Below are 21,676 nucleotides of genomic sequence, written 5' to 3'. Positions count from 1 at the left end.
AGAGCTGTCTACATAGCCTCTGAGAAAGGCATGGCATAGTCTGAGTTTAAGTGTCATGTTTTTAACATCCTCTCTGGCACTGGAAAAAAGGGATTCCATCCTATTTTCCAATGACACTGTTCATTTTTGGCGGATCATCATCATCACTACTACTACTACTAAACATATAATAATATATAGAATTAATAATGTTTAAAATATAACAGAAAGTATTAATATAGCTGCTACCACTACTATTTCTACTAATATATATAATCATATCGCAGATGAATCGCCTTCGATAATGAGCACGATATTGCATAGCTTGTCAGTGAACTACGGCTCTGTCTATTAAATGCCGCTCCATTTGAAAGCAGGTGATGGCGATTTAACGGTAATCAGGGATCCGGCGTGTGACAATCGCATGCGATATATCACTCAGCCCTATTATACATAAGTATTATTAAGCAGCCTCATTTCTGCTCGTACATCACTCAGTCCTGCTCTGCTTCATACTACAGTAACATTAATAATCTCATCCATGAACATGATTTCTGGCAGAGTCCCATTCCGATTCTTTTCCACTGGCTGTAGACATGACAACACCTCCCAAGATTCTGTGAAATCAAGGGGTCATTAAGCTACGTCTTTGTTTTGAATAAACGACCTCTTAGAGGCGAACATGTACATATTGTGGCTTTAAAACTTAGAGGTGAGTCTTTAGCTCTTAGTGTAACATTAATGGAATGCACAGGCCTCTTGAGGCCAAAAGTTTTAGCAGACTTCTCTAAAGCTGTAGGGTAACTTTAGACTAATAGCTTTTCATAGAACTCAAATTGTGGGAACTCGCAAAAAGAAAGGGGCCAATACGGGCGTGATTTTTCTGCATATGGCCTAATCGGCTTGCACTAGAATGAAAAGATTTCAATGTCTGTAGTTCTTGGCCATGCTGCTTGAGCAACACCTTGAATCAGCTTACAGCCAGACAGATAGCCTCTTTATAAGTCTGAGCTAAAGTGAGATGGCATGAGATCACGCTGTATGCTAAAGGCTGTTGATTGAGCCTGATTTGCTTACAGTGAGCAACGTCCATATTGAATATACCCTTGATTTTCCAATAATATGAGCATTTTAAAAACATTATTTGTTACATGCCAAACCACACACACCTATACCAAGCAGCAAGTTGAAGAGTGCACCTGTAGTTTTACATTTTCAATTTGAATTGCAGATGTCATACCTATTTAGAGCAACAGGAAACTCTTCTCACTAATCTGCCGCCTCTGGCACCGGCTCATATGAGAGGAAGCGCAGGGGAGCCTTGATATTCTGCTTTATGGGGTTGACCTACGGATATGCTACACTTATGAGCCTGTGGCCTTTTCACATGGTAACACTATTCTGAGACTCCCCGCCGCTGATATCATCTCCCCTCTTCATGCTCATCAATGCATAGGGAAAATGAGAACATCCACACAGTGGGGAAGCACTGGGCCTTTGGAGATACTACGTGGATTCAGAGAGACACGTCTAATAAAATTAGGGATGCGTGATATATCTGTACTGTTTTGGTTATTGGAAGATATTAGAGCTTTTTCAAATTTATTATAAGGCCACATCCACACAAAGCCAGAGCTTTCCCTGTCTGATCTTTTTTCCTTGTTCTAAAAAAAAAAAAAATTGAAAAAAAAAAAAAAAAGTGCAGAATGGTATTTAAATTATGTGTAGGAGTCGTTGCTTTGTTATGAGAAAGAATGTCTGGAAAAATGAATTTAATTTATGTCATTCAAAGTAACCAATATAAAGGGACCATTTTGGATCAAGTCATGCGGTCAATATCATGTGACAGGATGTTTCATCATTCAGACACCTGCAATGGAAAATGTTGCAATATTTTATAAACTACTAAATATAAAATGTTTGATTGTCCTTTTGCCAGCTATCAAACTGTTAGCATTGTTAAAAAATATTGGTATAACCAAATGTGTAATTCTGTAAAACCAAAATTTTGATTAAACCGAATGACTTTGGTGACAAATTTTGTCCATCTTGTAAAAAATGACAAAAGCAGTGTTAATTGATTATAAAAACCACACAATCTCATTATTAACACTTAATAAAACTTCAAAATTAATTATAGCTCCATTATGATTTTTTTTTCACTTTTAAAGGAACACTCCACTTTTTTTGAAAATAGGCTCATTTTCCAACTCTCCTAGAGTTAAACAGTTGAGTTTTACAGTATCATTGCAGCAGGCGCAATGATATTACGCAGCGCCCGTGAGCCCCTGCTTGCACAGGGAACGTGCCTTGCAACCATGGAGACGTTTGTGAGAGACGCTGCGTAATATCATTGCGCCTGCTGCAGCCATGATACGGCAGCAAAGTTCCTTGATTATTACGCCGGAATGAGAGTATAGTTCCTAGCCATATCAGCCTAGAAAATCACAACTTTTAATTTTCCACCGGTCTTAGTACACGATTTAACTACAGAAGAGTCAAGTTTTAAATAGGAAAAATATCAAAACTCTTTGGTGATTTTTAAGCGCGATGCTAACGGTCTAATCAGATTCAATGAACTATGCTAAGCTATGCTAAAAGTGGTACCGCCAGAACCGGAGATCGGCTGAATGGATTCGAAAACGGTAAAACTCAACTGTTTAACTCTAGGGGAGTTGGAAAATCAGCCTATTTTCAAAAAAAGTGGAGTGTTCCTTTAAAAACCTTATTCATCAATGACTCATTATATATATATTTTTTTTTTAATTTAGAAAGTAAATAATTTTTAATAATGCAAATAAATTTATAATTTTAAATTATACATTCATTATTCTTTTAAACTTAATGATTCATTTGTATCATTTAAAATGATTTATATTAAAAGTTTATTAGTGTTATTAGTTTATTTTTTATTTATTTAGACAAAATAGTGTTTCAGTTATCAGCTGTAAAATGAAAATAATTATCAGCCATAATTTTAATATTGTTCACTAATTAAAATATGTGATGCACAAAAATAGTGGTTAAATCTATAACTTGGCTAAAATTGGGTATCTTAGAAGGCAGAGTAATTAAAATGTCTACCTTTTGAATCAGCCTTGTGGAACAGTGTTTCTTAGGAACAACAGAGTCGCCAGCCCATGTTGCTCTCAGGCTGATTTGACATGAAGGTTCTGTCTGTCCGGTTTAGGGAGTAATGGTGGATTTGAGAGGTGGCATGCTGAGGCTGAGGCTCCCTGACGGAGCTCGGTGAAGGGCACAGGCTCAGCTGGACCTCACGCCACCTGCTGCTGTAGCTGTCAATCAAACGGCTGAACTTTCACTCTGTCCGCACTCTTTGCTGCAGTGCTGCAAGCTTATAAGCAGGGAATAGTGAGAAATACATACTAAGACGCTTTCTACTCCACTCTGCTTTTGAGAAAAGGGATTTTTTGATCCATTGATTTGCAGATTAAATGCAGCATTTGGTTTTCATTACTGGCTCATGCTTAGGACGTTTTAATGTTTCAGCATGTTCTACTTATTTGTTTTATGTATTAAGCACTGTAATGCGGAAATGACTACTTCCATGCCAGCTGAGTGCGTCATTTGTGTTGCAGAGAGGGGTAAATATTTTAAAAAGTGGATAATTCTTTGAAAGCGGATTTAAAATAGGTTAATGATACAAATAGACGCACAATAGACTCCTGTGAGGGACACAGCCCATCTGCCAGTATTCGACTCGGAGGGGAACAGAAAAACAAGCAGGCGAGAAAGTGCAAAAACAAATCTTTAGTCCATAGTAAATTTATAATACTACATATTAGTAGTAAGACTACATAATAATGAACAGTTTAATTATAGACCCCCATCTGAATGTCATAAATATATTTCTCAAAGGTACCCAAAAATAAAGATTTTTTTTTTTTTTTTTTTTTTTTTGGATATAAATATATATCAGATCATTTACAGGTATAAATGATACTTAGAGCTAGGGGTGTGCAATACAACTAATTTGACTTTTGTTTAAAGGGGTCATGAACTGCGTTATTATATTGTTTTAAAATGTTTCCTGGGGTGCACTTATAATGTTAGTATGCTTTTTACATAAAAAATTGTCAGAATTTAGAAATAAAAGGAATTTTTCCTACCCTGATTTTGTCCCTCTGATTTGACCGCTCTGTTTTAAAGGTGCCTTCGAATTGAAAATTGAATTTATCTCGGCATGGTTAAATAACAAGAGTTCAGTACATGGAAATGACATACAGTGAGTCTCAAACTCCATTGTTTTGTCCTTCTTATATAAATCTCATTTGTTTGAAAGACCTCCGAAGAACAGGCGAATCTCAACATAACGTAACAGTCGGGGTGTACACCCCCAACTAGGTAAGCAAGCAAGGACAATAGCGAAAAATGGCAGATGGAGCAATAATAACTGACATGATCCATGATTACATGATATTTTTAGTGATATTTGTAAACTGTCTTTCTAAATGTTTCGTTAGCATGTTGCTAATGTACTGTTAAATGTGGTTAAAGTTACCATCGTTTCTTACTGAATTCACAGAGACAAGAGCTGTCACTATTTTCATTATTAAACACTTGCAGTCTGTATAATTCATAAACACAACTTCATTCTTTATTAATCTCTCCAACAGTGTAGCATTAGCCGTTAGCCACGGAGCATATAGCCTCAAACTCATTCAGAATCAAATGTAAACATCCAAATAAATACTATACTATACTTGCATGACGAACACTTTGTAAAGATCCATTTTGAATGTTATATTAGCTGTGTAAACTTTGTTTATGCAATGATAGAGTCGAGAGCAATTAAAGGGGCAGCAGCCTTGAATCGGCGCATTTCTAATTATGCCCCAAAATAGGCAGTTAAAAAAATTATTTAAAAAAAATCTATGGGGTATTTTGAGCTGAAACTTCACAGACACATTCAGGGGACACCTTAGACTTATATTACATCTTGTAAAAAAATGTTCAATGGCACCTTTAAGGGGCGTGTCTGCTTTGAGACTTCAGTGTAAATGCCTACTGCTGTGATTGGCTAACATCGTCGCGTATGAAATAGCTAAGTATTACTCTCAAAAACTTTTAGCACATTTTTACTATTACAGCTCTCAAGGTTATCTAATCATGAAAAGTGTTGATTATAGGATACATTTATAACTATGGCGTTATATTTAGATTGTGGCATGAAAGGTTGCTGTGATGAACATTGTAGCCGATCACAGACATGTTGTTGAGCGCGTGAAATCAGTGATCTCGTCATTGCAGCTCATTTTCTGCACACTAACGAATGCTTTCATCATAACTAACAGTGCAAATGTGATGTAAGAAATTCATTGAATAAAACAGGAGTTTTGGCGCAAGTCCAGAACTCAGTCACTGATAAACTCGCGCTGTTTGATTGACAGCTCCAGCAAATGTAAAGGGAGCATTTTTTGATCGCTTTTTATATATAATTTAATGACCTATTAAATTATTGATTATTTTCATCCTACTAAGAGAAACGTGAAGCTGACCATTTAGTCACTGGTTTGATTTACCGACACATCTGACTGTACAAGATACATTATATATCAGATCAGGCATTAGAATTAACAGTTACTTACGTGATGTTGCATTACTGTCGAGTTCATATCGTAAAAGTTTTTTCTCTTCATTTTAGTCACGATCACAGTTCGGTACAGGCATCAGTACCAGTCTCCTTGCAGCAGATCTTTGTTTTTGTGTGTGATTGAGGAATTCTTGCTGCTGACTCCTTTACACATTTTAAAATCTCTTCGCGAGTTGTCAGCTCCATCATATACCATCACATGTACACACATACAGTGAGCGCATTAAGCCCAGTACACATCATTGTTTTGGATGTTCGACAAGTTCTGTCGCAAAGTATACATCTTTTTTTTTTTTGTATCTTTAGGTTCAGTGTTAAAGGTGCCCTAGATTAAAAAATTTAATTTACAATGGCATCATTGAATAACAAGAGTTCAGTACATGGAAATGACATACAGTGAGTCTCTCCAATGGTGTGTAATGTTAGCTTTAGCCACGGAGCACTATCAAACTCATTCAGAATCAAATTTAAACATCCAAATAAACATTGTACTTACGCGATTAGACATGTTGCATGATGAACACTTTGTAAAGATCCATTTTGAGGGTTATATTAGCTGTCAACTTTGTTTATGGTGTTTAAGGCAAGCGCAAGCTCTTGGGGCGTGGAGCACCAGATTTAAAGGGGCCGCGTACCCTGAATCGGCGCATTTATAATGATAGGCAGTTAAAAAAATTAATAAAAAAAAAACTATTGGGTGATTTTAGCTGAAACTTAACAGACACATTCAGGGGACACTTAAGACTTATATTACATCTTTTGAAAACATGTTCTTCGGCACCTTTAAAAACGACAGTGTGAATGCTAAGTGAACCATGAGTAAATGTATTATTTTCTTTTTTTTGGTCTGGAGAACCGAACTACAAGTGTGAACACACCCTGTGTATGATCAAAACAGTCAAATCCCATAATTAATGCCACTGGGTCATAAATATGTGGTGCGTCTGCCTTATGTTATGATCATTTAACATTCAGGCCGTCTTAAAAAAAACATCCATTCAACGTTAGCCAATATAGGCATATTTATTAAAGTGCAAGACCAATAAGTACAAGTAAGCAAACTTGACGTGATCATTTTCCGCCATGTTATTGTGTATTCAGGCTCTCTGAAGTCTATCAGTTTCCTTCAGTTAAACAGTGGTAGCATGTCTCTTGCTGTCATCTCTAAGATAAGTGCACTTATTTTTTCAGAGCGAACAGGATCACAGCGGCAAGTTGAATTGAATGACGTGATAGGGATTTGCTTCATTCGGCTACTCTCTTCTATGCTAACACCTACGTGCCAGTGCTGAATGTGGTTATGCATGGCTCCAGTGGAATTATTATATGCCAGTTTGACATGACATAGCTTATATAAAGCTTTTTTCCCCACGCTCGCCTTTCAAAGGTTCATTTCTGATTGCCACACCACTTTTCAATTATCAACTGCACCATAAACACCGGAGCCACCACTCAGCTTCTGTTCTTTTTCCAACCTATTTTCCATTTTAGCATTCAGCATTCCTACTTCACAGCAATAGTTCTTGTGAGTTCACATCTGATATCATTTGAGGTGTCACTAACTCATCTCATTTCAGCCCCACAACGTCACAATTTTGTGAACAGCGGGTCGTGCCTCACTAATCACAATGTTCTGTTGCAAATGCATTTGGATCAGTTCAGAGACCATGGGCTTTGGACCAGGTCATTTCTGATATATTCCACTCTTAAACGGAAAATCCACAGTATTCTGGCTCTGTCTGAACCACAGCTGTGCACAGTCGACGTTGAGCAAGAGAATTAAAAATTAAAGCAGAAGTGGGTGATGGAGAGAGAGGAAAAATTAGAAAAAAAGGCGTGAGATCGGAAACAAATGTGCTGACTGCACCTTAAAATAAGTGGAAGTGCAGTGAGGATGGCGACAGGCTGGGACAAAAAAAACATAATATGCCATTTTAATACTATTATTTCAAATTAATAATTTGCTGCATCTTGTGCTATTAGTGGTGTTTTTTTTGTAGTTCAACTTTATATCTTTTAATTTTTATAATATTATATATAATATATTAAATATAATTAAATTATATATAACATTTATTTTTTTATTAATTAATTTTTAAAAATCACATTTCATAAACATGTTTTTTTCTTTTATTAATGATGATTGTGTATATATATATATACAATTTAAAATAACTGTTTTCTATTTGAATATATTTCACAAAGTAATTTATTCCTGTGATGCAAAGCTGAATTTTCAGCATCATTACTCCAGTCTTCAGTGTCATATGATCCTTCAGAAATCATTCTAATATGCTGATCTGCTGCTCAATAAACATTTAATATGTACAATTGTACAAAATATTTGTGTACAATATTTTTTTTTTTCAGGATTATTTGATGAATAGAAAGTTCAAAAGAACAGTGTTTATCTGAAATCTAATCTTTTGTAACATTATAAATGTCTTTACTGCCACTTTTGATTGATTTAATGCATCCTTGCTGAATAAAAGTATACATTTCTTTAATTTCTTTTCAAAAAATTAAAAATAAAAATTCTTACTGACCCCAAACTTTTGAACGGTAGTGTATAATGCTACAGAAGCTTTGTATTTCAGATAAATGCTGTTCTTTTGAACTTTCTATTCATCAAGGAATCCTGAAAAAAAAAAAAAGTACAACTGTTTTCAACATTGAAAATAATCATAAATGTTTATTGAGCAGCAAATCAGCATATTAGAATGATTTCTGAAGGATCATGTGACACTGAAGACTGGAGTAATGATGCTGAAAATTCAGCTTTGATCACAAGAATAAATTACTTTGTCAAATATATTTAAATAGTACACAGTTATTTTAAATTGTAATAATATTTCACAATATTACTGTTTTTTTACTGTATTTTTAATTAAATAAATGTAGCCTTGGTGAGCAGACGAAACTTCTTTTAAAAACATTAAAAATCTTTGTGGTTCCAAACTTTTGTACTGTACTGTACTAATTATATATATATATATATATATTACAATTTGTGTATAATATATTTGTGTATACAATTTGTGGACAGTATTGAAATTAGGAAAATGAGCATTGGGGAGACCTATCAAACATTATTCTGTCATGACCAGCCCAAATTAAACAATGTTGGCCACTTTCATCATAATGTAACTTTAACAATCAACCACTTGCATGTCATATAACGTTTGTCCCAGTTTCTTTTCGCACATTTTATGACAGTTTAATATGACAACGCTATTAACACCATCAGATCTCCCACTGTCACTTATGATTGCACAATGTGCCACGTTACAGCACACGGTCTTTATATGTCAAACTTTTTTACGGCATGGTAGTACATCATGTTCTCATTTAACCTTGTGCAAGTGTTTTCTTATCTTTTTTTTCTCCCACGCATAAAATAGCATTTGATTATGAAGCCACAAAAAACAGAATTGAGGATGTGGAGTCTCTCTTGGTGTGAACAGTTTGCCGATGGGGGTTGAATACCACACGTCTCAATGAGGTGTCAGTTGGCGGCGTGATATCTCCTGCTGATAGCAAAGCTTTTACAGTCAGTGGGCTGTTGACCCTGGCGTTAATCATTGGCTGTAAGATCAGTAAGGTGCATAAAAGCCAAGATAAGCATGGTGCATTAGGGCTCATTGGGCAGCTTGTTTTTTATTGCAGTTCTGGATTTCCAGTGCTGTTGGACTTTGCCTTTTTTTTTTTTTTTTTTTTTCCTCATCTTGCTTATGCAGGCTGGCAGTAACCAAGTTTTTCTATAAATAGTTTGGGGGTCTAAAAAATCCAATTATTCTTATTTTTATATTTATATTGGTATTTTATGAATTTTATGAATTATATTTATATTGGATTTATATTGGAATTTTATATTTATATTGGAATTTTATGAATTATATTTATATTGGTATTTTATGAATATATGTTTTTTCTCATATAATGATTATATATATATACAATTTTTTGAAGTTTTATTAAGTGTTAACAATGAGATTATATGGTTTTTATAATCAATTAACACTGCTTTTGTCATTTTTTACAAGATGGACAAAATTTGTCACCACAGAAGTAATTCTATTTAACCAGAATTTCATTTTTACTGAAAGACACTTTTGGTTATACCGAATGACAATATTTTCAAACATGAAATTTTCCATGTTTTACAGCGGTTGTACCGAATGACCTGATGTTTCGGGACATGCATATGAACAAGTGAAAACATGAAATTTTCAGATAGTTAAGAGAGAGTTAGTTACTTTGATTCATGACCATGTGGTCCTTTGCAGGTGTCTGAATGATGTCACATCCTGTCACATAATACTTACCGCATGACTTGATCCAAAATGGTCCCTTTATATTGGTTACTCTGAATGACATCAATGAAATTCATTTTTCCGACGTTCTTTCTCATAACAAAGCAACATCCTCTACACATAATTTTAATACCATTTTGCACTATGTTGATATATGATGTTATAAAATCATGCCAGAATAAAAAATAAATACGTTTATTACATTTTTAGATATTTTAATCACAAATGACTATATTGGCCTTTGGACGGTTAAACCGAATGACCTTTTGACACTTCAAAATCTTTAAAATACATTTATATGTAGGAAAATATAATTAAAACCTTTTCCAGGATTCAATAAAAGAGATCTAGTTGTACCACCTTAGATACTTTGGATGTCATATCTTTGCTTTATATTAATATTTTTAAGGCCTTTGGACAAAAAAAATGACCCGTCACGTCATTGACCCATATATATATCGAATCAGTGAGTTGAACTCAAGAACTGAATCAGTCTGATTAGTAAACGAATAATTCAGATTTAAACTCACCACACCTCTCTGTTTTCCTCATCCCTGCATGACCCACATCCAGGGTGCTCTTAGCCAGCGGAAGCGAGTAATAATCAATTACCCACAGGGAGAACTGTGACATCAGTTACTCAAAGACAGCCGAATTTAATTTCCTGCCCTCCATCCGCCGCGTAATGCCATGTTAATGGTTTCCTGCTCAGAAACATTACGGCTGCCACAACCAGCATCAATTTTTATGTGCTACAAGCAGGACCACAGTGAGCTGACCTGAGCCAAACACACGCTTTTCTCTGCTTTGCATTATATTTAGACTGTAGAGTTTAGACTGTATGCTGAACTTACCTTGTCTGCTAATTAATTCTATTGTATTGATTATATAGCGGGGTAGCGTCGGCAAACGTAGAATGTAACGTAGAATGACGAATGACTTGAATCTTTTGAGTCAGTTCTTTTCAACAAATTGGTCAAACGAGTTAGGAAAAACTCTGAATCACTTAAAGTTCAAGTCTGAATCATTCGTATTGTTTTATAAGAAATGTAAAGTATTGTTAGTTTCATAATTATTAAAATTAGCTTAAATGTAGCATTTAGCATGTAGCTTTTGTCTTGTATTGTACCTACACTGTAAAAATGGATTTTTCCTACTTTTAAAGATTATTTGAGTACGTTTTACAAGAAAATATTAACATAATAAATTTTATTATGAAAATATTTCAGTTTTTCTATTTCAAAATTTCTCATTTAGTTAAGTGTGTTACTTGCCATTTCTTTGTAATAACGCGGTGCAGGGATGACGTCAAATTTGAAATTCGCTGCTAGTTCCTTCAAGTTTTTCCCTATAGGTTTTTATAATGGGGGTTTGCAAGATAAGATCTGTGGTAAACATAAGTTGACAACGTTTTTTTCTACAACAGAAATTACACACACCCCAAATGTTACTTCTTAGAAATATACGTTTTTAAAAATAAACACATCTGCTTCAAAATTCGTGTTTTCAATATGGGTGTGTGTAATTTCTGTTGTAGAACAAAACGTTGCCAATTTATATTTATCACAGGACTTATCTTGAAAAAACCCATTATAAAAACCCATAAGGAAAATCTTGAGGGAACTACTGGCGAATCAGTCGTCCATGTTCTGACATCATCCCTGCACCACTCTATTGTTTGTGAAATTTACTAGTAATTTCTTAGTGAAAATTGTTTCTACCCCAATTTTTTTTTTCAGTGTAGTTGTTTGCATAAACAAATTTTTCCTTTTGAATAGTTGGTAGCTTAGCTAGCTTCATTGTCTTTTTTTTGCCCGACACTGAGGCCGATGTTTTTAAGGTCTATATTTTTATCCACTCCTACAGTAGCATTTTACCTGAAGATAGTGAACGAATTTATGCTTGTGTCTTTTGTTATGGCAAATTAAAATAAACTGCATAAACTGCACCTTCAAGACATAACCTTCAGTTTTCTCACAGTGACTCATCTTTGCCTACTTCGAGAGGTTAAATTTCATCCTACACATCCTCAGTTGACACCACCACCACCTACAATGCAGCCTGTATGTTTAACCTTGCCTGCATTCCATGCAACAGGGCGCAAAAAATAACAAACAAAAGGAGCTGCGTCCCAGACAAAACAAGAGTTTCAGGCAATGAACTTCGGCCGCTCTCGCAAGGTTATTTAATGCTGAATTTTCCCATCACGACTCTGCTGAGCACCATGAGTCACAGGCTCTTGAGTGAAAATGAATGGAGATGTTTGAATGCTGTACAATGTGTTGGATAGGGAAATGATGGACATGGTTTCCAAGAACTTGGTCGCTTTACTGTACCCTTCCTGTTCTTTGGGGACAAAGCTAAATTCTTGTAATATTTTTTTCCTATTCCTGTTAGCAGCTACTGATTCAAAAGGCTTAGATTTACTGTAGTTTTTCAAGCACCTTGCTATAAAATATACATATATATATATATATATATATATATATATATATAATGTGTGTGTGTGTGTATATGTGTGTTCATTCAGAGTTTATTAAGTAATTGATGTTCTTTTGGTGTTTAAGATGTGATGGAATGCCCACTCACCACAAGGACACTTTGCCCTCCTTCATTTCTGATAAATATATATTTACTCTAGACACATTGTTCTAATTTTCCATACGTTTCGGTTTTGTGATTCCTTCAACCTGATTTTGGGGTGTTTGGAACAATTTTGGTGTGTGCGCGCGAATGCGCCTGATGACTCATCCAGTCTGTGGGATCTGAAACTGTGCCTCCAATAGGAATTGGGTCAGAACGCCGCATTCATCGTCCCCCTTTACCCGTTTTGTAGAGGGATCCCCTCTTTTCTTGAAACAAGGGCCTCTGATTTGAGTTCCAACAGTCGAATTTATGCTTTTAAATCTAATTTAATGATTTACAAAGAATCCCCTAATTATATGTTACATCATTCAGTCTGATTTTTGAATCCATTCTTTTTATTCCAGATTGATGAGGCAGATTTGTCAGTGCATCCTGGTTTGCATAATCAAGTTATATCATATCCTGTGGACTTGGCATTTGGTGGTTTCAGGTCACTGGTGGTATCGGCACTCATTGTGAACACGGCTCATGGACAGCGGATGAGAGGGTACTGACAGCGATCTTCGAGTTTTATTGCTGTCTTTGGTTGTGTGTTGTTGCCGATGAGGGTGTACACTTCAGTCACAATGGAAATGTGACATAACCACTTAGTCACAGAGCTGGTTATAAAATGCTGCAGTTTTGTGGTATCTCTGAAAACGGATATTTATCTTCCCTGAAGCCAACGTGTGGGCGAGCAAACGGTGGTTTGATACGAGAACAGACGGAGAGGGAAAAAGGAAGCGTCTGCTTCCCCTACCATAGCGTGCGGGAGCCATCTCTGATATTCCAGTCTTTCAGTACAGCTTTGTGTTTTCTATCTTTTCATCTGGAAGACTAACCAAACAGCTCTGCTTTTGAAGCCCAGGGTCAGGGTTTGCGTGTACACGCATGTGTTTGTTCGTTTCGGAAGTGTGTGTTTCTCATTTCGGGACAAAGACCCATTTCAAAGCCCATTTCCTGAGCACCGATACACACCAAAGCAAAAGCAGGTCCTCTTTAGGCTTCACCCATCACCTGACCTTCTATGTGAAACTCATAGTGCTGCAGACAGCTGTGGTTTTGGTCCCCTGACAGGATATGGCCTACATTCAGAGTGACATGTGTTGGTTTCACTTTTCCACTAGGCCAGCCAGCATGAGGGTCAAATACGCCATATCATAAAGAAGTGTCAGACTTGGCTTGCAAAAATAGCCGTCATCGTAATCACTGAAGTAGGACATGTGCAAATATGATAACATGACATAGCAGTGCAGGGATTTTTAACTTTAATGAACTATCCAGACAGTAATGCTTATCATTCACAATTCACAAGTCTATTTTTGAGTGTGTGTGTGTGTATATATATTTTTATATACACTACCTGGCCAAAACAAAAGTTGATGTTTGGATTTTAAAAGGCAAATACTTAAGAGTCTATGGATGGAGCATTATTACAGTGATTATTATGTTTCTAGCATGTTATATGTGATCTGTGCTGGCAAAATGAAACCCAATGACCAAATTATCAAAAATAACTTGGTTATTTTCACATTCTTTATTACAAAACTTTCAAATTGATGTATGATTTGTTGGAATCCGACAAAAAAGCTACACCTGTTTGAAGTCGATAGTCAGCAAACTCAATTTTGAGAAAAATCAAGGTAAAGTTTTCTGAAGGTTCCAAAACAAAATTATCTAGCAACCATACCTTAAAATCCCTTGTAATACCACCAAATTTGGCACAAACCAAGTCCATATGTGTATAATATTTTCCATAATTCCACAATTGTTTGAGTAACATTTAATGAAACAGATAGCCTATATATTAACACCTACTGTATCACACGGATCTTATATAATGCACATCAGATGTTTTTCCCTAACAGTTAACCAAAAATCACATTTCATTGGTTCAGACTCATACCATCGAGAATTCGCTATGAATATTCACAAAGTTGGAATGCTACATTTTACTACAATATTAAACTTGTGCTGGGGGAAACGCCAGTCGTCCAGAAGCGAGCAGAGAAAAACGTCATTTTTCATGGACGAAGGAAAGGTACTCCTCTCAGAAAACATACAAATAAAGTTACTTTTAGATGTTTAATTGCTATTTGGAGCATTGGGATTGCTAGATGAGGGCTTAATGAACTCATTTTTGTGAAAACCTCAAATTCGACCAAAATAGACATTTTTCACTTGTTTTGCCTGTAGTCAAAATTAGCCTGTGCACATTCCTCAACTCATTTTGACAGCACGGGTCACATGTTTGGCAATGTTTCTTTTAACCCTAAAAGCTTATCAGTTATTAAACAACCATGTAGGAAGACATACTGTATCTTGGCCATATTCCAGGATGACAATGTCAAGATTCATCAGGCTAAGACTGTGAAAAAATGGTTGGGAGGGAGTATGAAGAATAATTTTCACACATGAATTGGCACCTCTGAGTCCATACGGGATCTTGACCAAAAATTGATGTACTTCTTGGTGGAAATGAATGTTGTGATGTTATTTCCATCAAGAGGTACATCAATTTTTGGTCAAGATCTTGTATTGACAATGCAAGAGGTGAGCACTCTGTAAAGTCTCCTCCAGCACATCCCAAAGACTTAAAATGAGGTGCCAATTCATGTGTGAAAATTATTATTCATGCTCCCATTCTTTCACAATTTGAGTCTGATGAATCTTGACATTCTGGAATTTGGCCATGATGTGTCTTTCTACATGGTTGTTTATGAAATGAAAAGCTACACACTCCATCTGTTAGGATTAAAAGAACCATTGCCAAACATAAAACATGCTAGAAACATAATTATCACTGTAATAATGATCCATTCATAGATTCTTAAGTATTTTCCTAAACCCAAACAGTAACTTTTTTTCTTTTCTTTTTTTTTTTGGCCAGTCAGTGTATATTATGCACTTTTAAGATTAATAGTTTAATTATCTGCCAAACAGGCAAAGGAAAACCATTCACTTAAACACAATAAATAACTTTTCAGCATTATTTTAAAAGGTTATGAAAGTGAATATACATTTTTTTTCTTTTCTTTTTCCCATTTTCCCTGTCAGTTGCTTCAGATTCTCAGTTGAGTCTCAAAATTGAGTCTTATTGAGTTCTGGAGCTAGATACTAGCTTAAACCCCATTAGCCAGCCCTTAGAAGACACTTCACATGGCAGAAACCAGCCTCTGATCCATAGAAAGACTGTTAAAAGAAAAAGAGCAGGTCAAAGAGCTGATGCCTCCTTTGATTCAGTAAGGATTTCATTGAACAAGGAGCTCACTTTAATGGCATTACATGGCATCCTGTGACAAGGAAATATCTTATGTCACAAGACCAGATCAGTCAGTGGTTTAGTGGCAGTGAGAAGGGGCGCTTAACTTTTAAAAAAAAAATAGAAACCGTTTTGGGACTTTCAGTGCCTATCCTTGAGGACAAGCATACGCTTCTGTAAATGAAGGACGTTTGACATTTCTCTCACCGGCACGGACACATCGTTCTAATATTAGCGCTAATGAGGAGCCGATATTGTTGTGAGGAGGCCGTTGAGAAGGTGTCTTCCCATTTCTTAATGAGTATACGACCAGACACGACTTCAACAGCTGCTCTGATCTTGTCAAGTATCCAGTCATTATGCTCCATATCCCGGGTGTTCAATGAATAACGGAGTGATATTTCAAAGGGTTGTTCGGGGGGGGGGTTTCGGTGTTGTCGAGGGAGCTCATAAATATTCCCAATGGCTCAGTGAAGTACCTGCTTAGCGGCCAGCAAGCCTGTTGACATAAATTATATCTGCGCTGGCATAAAGACCCTTGGTTTGGCCTCAGAGCTGAATATGTTCAAACTGTAATGACCCACCTGTGCCCACTTCAAACTTGAGAATGCAAGACAGTTTTTGACCGAACACAACAGTTGTTAACAAGGTGCACATTCTCAGAACGGTCCAGGAAAGATTGAAGTCAGTTCACATATCGCTTACACTGTCACCAAGGGAACAGAATGAGTGTAACTCTCTGCGAGCAACCCCAGGTACCCCTGTTGTCATGGCAACTGGTGAAGCAATCAAGAAGAGGTCACTCATTCACCCTGCAACACAGGCTTGTTTCTTGCCCAACCTGAGCCCATTGAGTAAGAAACACTAAGCCAAAACTGACCTTTCTGCTTTAGTAAGGCAGAGTTATGTGCGATTAGATATGACAAGATAACTCTAATGTTAGAGCTGTTTCTGCTTTGAAAAGGTTACCTCTGATTTTTCCTAGAGAGCCATATAATTAATAGTCTTATGCAATAAATTATATGATCTGTTCCTGTACTGTACTACTATTCTGTTTTTTTTTAGTGAATCGAATGCATACAGCTTACAATTGTAAGACTGACTGGTTGTTCATATTACAATGTGTAGTTAAAAATGCACATTATTAGCTTTGTCAGTAGTATTTTATAAAAAATTAAATAAAGAAAGTATTTTATTAAAAATAATTACAATTTAATTGAATAACTGTGTTTTTTACAAATTTACAAATACTTTGTTTCTACATTGTTGCTTAATGTGTAGTTAAGGCCAATTATTGGATTGCATTCACGCTGCCTAAAAGTGTTAATGGATTTATTAATGAAATCCTCATTATTAAGCAGTTCTTTGGCGTTTATTTTTTCCAAATATGTTTTCTTTACAAGTATTTACATCATTTTGCTGATATATGCTGGACTTCTCCAATCATTTAGTCCGGTTAAACCCCGCCCCAGGAAGCTCACATTCATCTGCCTCCATTCCTCCAAAATCCAATCAATTACCATTAAGAACCATCACGGAACCGGAATCATTAGGGACTTTCGCACCAGATGAACCTTTTCATATTTCCTATAACTCATGGTGGAAGTTAGGGCTGGGCGATATGGCAAAAAAAATAATATATATATAATTTTTTTTGTTTTTGTTTTTTTTGTGTGTGTTCAACTTGTCAACTTAAAAACTTAACTACAATATTATTCAAGTAACATTATCTTTATTAACATAATCTGGTTAAAAAAAGTTCTATTCCAAATCTACTACACCTGAAGTGATCAACATGGTGTAAATGTAAAACAAATGACTTATTGTTTAAATATCTTTGCAGAAAATATGCATGAAATATGAAGGCAAATGTAAGATAAGACTTATCTTAAACATATCCTGTTTACTCAGAAATGGTATAAAAAAAATGCTAAATATTTCTTAGCCAAAAACTAATGGCAATAAATAACACCACTAGTAGGCTATTAACAGCAAATCCTTTATAAAAACAGAAAATAAAAACAGCTTTCAGCCTATCACCATCATGCAAACATGAAATATCAAACATACAGTAATAGTTCTTTACAGGTGTTTGCATTCCATTGGGCTATTTTTCCTATTGTTTTTATGTTTGGCAGATATATTTGTCTGCTTCAATCATGCCTCGCATCTTTGCAGCAGCTCACCCATGAAATGGCATTCTAAAAATGCGACTGTCAAGTTAAAAACAAGTTCAACTTGCATTTAATAACTCGTGTCTCTTTTTTAACGCAATAATGCATTTTTTCGGAGTGAACAGCCGCTTAAGACTAGTGAGTGATGTGATTAACGCGAGAGCAGTTAATCAGGCGCTCCATCATGAGGTCGGATCATTTTCTTCTCTTAACGTTGCTGTATTGTCAACGTTTGCTAACATTTTTTATTCAAAATCACAATTTCTTGATTTAAAAATAATAAATTTGAGGCAAAAGATTCAATTCGAATTAATCCGAAAAATCGCCCAGCCCTAGCATAAGTACCCCCTTTTTGGCTTGTTCGCGCCACGAACTAGGAATGATTTTATTTCTAGGAACACCTTTTGGGGGAACTTTAAATTACTAAAACTACAAAAAAAAAATAATAATTATATATATATATAAATTACTAAACTACAGACTATGGTCTAATGGTGCGTTCAAGTCATGTCGGAAAGATCGTATTTACGAGCAGAACTGACATGAACGGCACCACTTTGTCGTAAATACCAGTGGGAAGCTCGTAATTTTCTTTAAGCTCCGATCTGTACAAGTTGGGGGTGTGTCAGTCAGAAACATAGCGAAATACCAAAATACTTACAGGTATTTAGCAGTGACATTGTCAGGCTTTTCCATTTACAATGAAGTAAGCTGATTACCAGCAAAAAAACCCATAGCATCACAATGTAAAAATGTAATATGTAACAATAAAGTTTACAATAGCTTCATAAATTAATAAAAAAAGCAACATACAACTAATGCACATTATTTGTTCTACATTTTCTAGAAGCAGAAGTGTTGTCATTTTGTGTAATTAATTTAGAGAAGGCACACCACCATCATACTCCGACGAAAGTGACTTGAACGCACCCACCGTCGTACACACGACTTCCCATCTCGTAAATACGAACTTCCCAGGAGGACTTGAACGCACCATAACCCAGCACAATAGGAACTACCAGTGATGTAAGTGTACGTTGATTGGCCGAATGTATGCAAAACACTGGCATCCGCCATGTTTAAAAATCTGTGCAAACACATATTTTCTCCACGAACAGAAAACAGTGATAGATAGACCAACGCCGAAGTCCAGGCACAACCTTTATGCTAAGGAGGAAATCCACTGTGACTTTGAAGGGACCTAGCGAAACATTATGCATTTCTGCTCAGCTAGCGACATTGGGAAACTACATGGTACATTGCTAACTACATGGGAAACAATATAATACTTTTTGTATACCATTTGCTTGTATATCATTTAATTAAACTTCCAACTGGCAGTATGAATGCAACCAGGAAAATGGTCGTAAGCGAACATTTAGTTCTCGGGAGACTGCCTTGGTGGCTAGTTCCTAGAACTTGGTTCCAATAACTACCCTGTGTGAAGCCCCTGTTTAGAGAAATCTTAGCTGCAACTTTTTTCCTGGTTTGAACCTTTACGTCATGCATACATGGAGACGCTAAACTTCTCAGTCATTTTCACAAATGAGACACTGCTACTAGCACAAACAGTATTTTCCCAGGGCTGTTTTCCACTAGTATAGAGAAACTAAACACATACGGAAGAAGATACTAAGTTTGGAGCGTAGCATGATCGAGGTCTTAGCATGAAGCGTGTAAATGAGGCTAGCAGATGTTTCCCAGATGTGGCTGGTGGGTGCCGGAGGACCCCATAACCAACCCTTCCACACACTGACAGCTTTGTTCACCTCCACCCCTCCCTTCCTAGGCCATGATGCTGTCTCTCAGGCCTGAGCTTTGAAGTCAGGATGCTGCACAGGAAGTAAGGGGCTGCAATCGATTTTCTTCCTGCATTAGGGCAGGAATGTATGATCCTATCCTCCTCCTCCTCCTCCTCCTCCTCACTTTGTCTCTCTTCTCTGGATTTTGGTTATATGCATGATAGGGTCAGAGGCCCATGTACTGATTCTGTGTTTCTGTCATGTATTGTTAGCAAAAAGATAATTAAAATCATTTAGTCAACTTCATGTCATTCCAAACACATATGATTTTACAAAAGAAGAAAATAAAACCTAATTTGTGATGGACCGTTTCGGACGGAATTTTTGTCATGGACAAAATCAATGATTATCGCTTCTCACACCATGTCCTGATGCAACGCAACACCGCGACACCCGATAAAAGGTGTCTTTTCCATGTTAATCTGAGTTTTTGTCCTAACCAGCTGCAACGGCGACACACAAAGTATGGCAATGATAATATCAGGTACTGTTTATGTGCTTTATTTAATGTTAAAAGCATCTTATGTGAGTTTTAATATCATTATGTGTTCCCAACTTTTTAGGTGTAATGAAAACAACACTGGCTAATTCACCTCAGATTTTGAAAATAAATAAATGCGCACAGGAACGTTCAAATTGTCAACTCAGTGTGAACAAACAAGTGTATTCTATGACAAAGATTGGTTCAGTCACTCTGTATGTACTTTAAGCAATGTTTAAATTGTGTAATATTTATGAATTTTACTATGTACATGCCCATTTCATTGTGTCTGTTATGCTCTTGCCGAGAGAGCCCACCTACACTCTCTTCTGATTGGCTGTGGTTTGATGGATTTTATCGCTTCTCGTTGTTGCGTCGCGCCTACGTTAACGTGGACAGTCAAATTGCTCGTTGCTGGAATCTTATTGCATCGTGTCTGGTTAGGCCATGGTGTAAGATGACACATTTTGACTTCTAGAATCTGTTTCATGCACACATAGCACAACGTAGATAAGCTATAACAGGTAAACATGGCAGCAGTGTGGAATGCGTCTATCATGAAAAATTTTTGCTAGATATGTAAAATTTGTTCGGCTGAAATATTGAGAGTTGGCTCGTTGCTGAAGAACTTCACAACGACAAAAAAAACGATACCCTGAACTGCATATAGAGATAATTTCCTATTTTCGCCAACTTAATAGAGTGCCTCAGGGGTGACGCATTTTTGTAGGCAAAACCCAGAAGTGAGTTAGCATTTTTGGACTTCCGGTTCCAACGCCATAAAGTCTGTGGGGTTTTTTTAATGGGTTTTTGCTAAAACACACCAGTTATAACCCACTCGTGATTTTTTTAAACTTTTACTGTGTCTTAAAATCGGCGGTTGCTAACAAATTGCTAAAATGGACTACTTCCTTTGGCGGGGACTTTAGACGTCATCATTAAAAACGGGACATTTGGACAGCATTTCTCATGAAAAAGTGGATAAGTATTCATACACAGCGCAGATCATAATCAGTGAGCATGTTTTTAAATAGAGTTGTTTTTTAAATACAGTTTGAGGACGCTTGGTGGTGACGACATTGATCCGCGACCATGGTGTGCTGTAGTCTGTTTATCGCCAACTGTTAGCCTTTTATATCTGACGACTTTATTTAGACTTCAAAATCTATAAATGTTGTGTTAACTTGTAAAGATTATCTTGATAGACAAAACGTGTAAGTGTCATAACCCTTTGTTAAACACAGAGCTTATTTTCTGCGATTTTCCAAAAGTCTATGGGAAAAAGGCTTTCAACCTAGGGAACCCGTGCACCGCTAACTTCTGGGTTGGCCTACAAAAATGCGTCATCCCTGGGGCACTCTATTACCAATTTTTTATTTTTCAGTTTTGGCATTTAGCTAAATTAATGTCCCACTGAAGTGCCTTG

General features: G+C 36.2%; 1 protein-coding gene across 2 annotated transcripts in view; it reads left to right on the top strand.

The window, feature by feature from the left end:
- poc1b (POC1 centriolar protein B) overlaps positions 1-21,676 on the top strand; it is a 48,558-nt gene that overhangs the window by 19,213 nt on the left and 7,669 nt on the right. The gene's annotated exons all lie outside the window — the stretch shown is intronic.

Source organism: Chanodichthys erythropterus, chromosome 24, assembly GCF_024489055.1.
Source record: "Chanodichthys erythropterus isolate Z2021 chromosome 24, ASM2448905v1, whole genome shotgun sequence".
Lineage (NCBI taxonomy): Eukaryota > Metazoa > Chordata > Actinopteri > Cypriniformes > Xenocyprididae > Chanodichthys > Chanodichthys erythropterus.
This window is presented reverse-complemented; position numbering and strand designations above follow the sequence as displayed.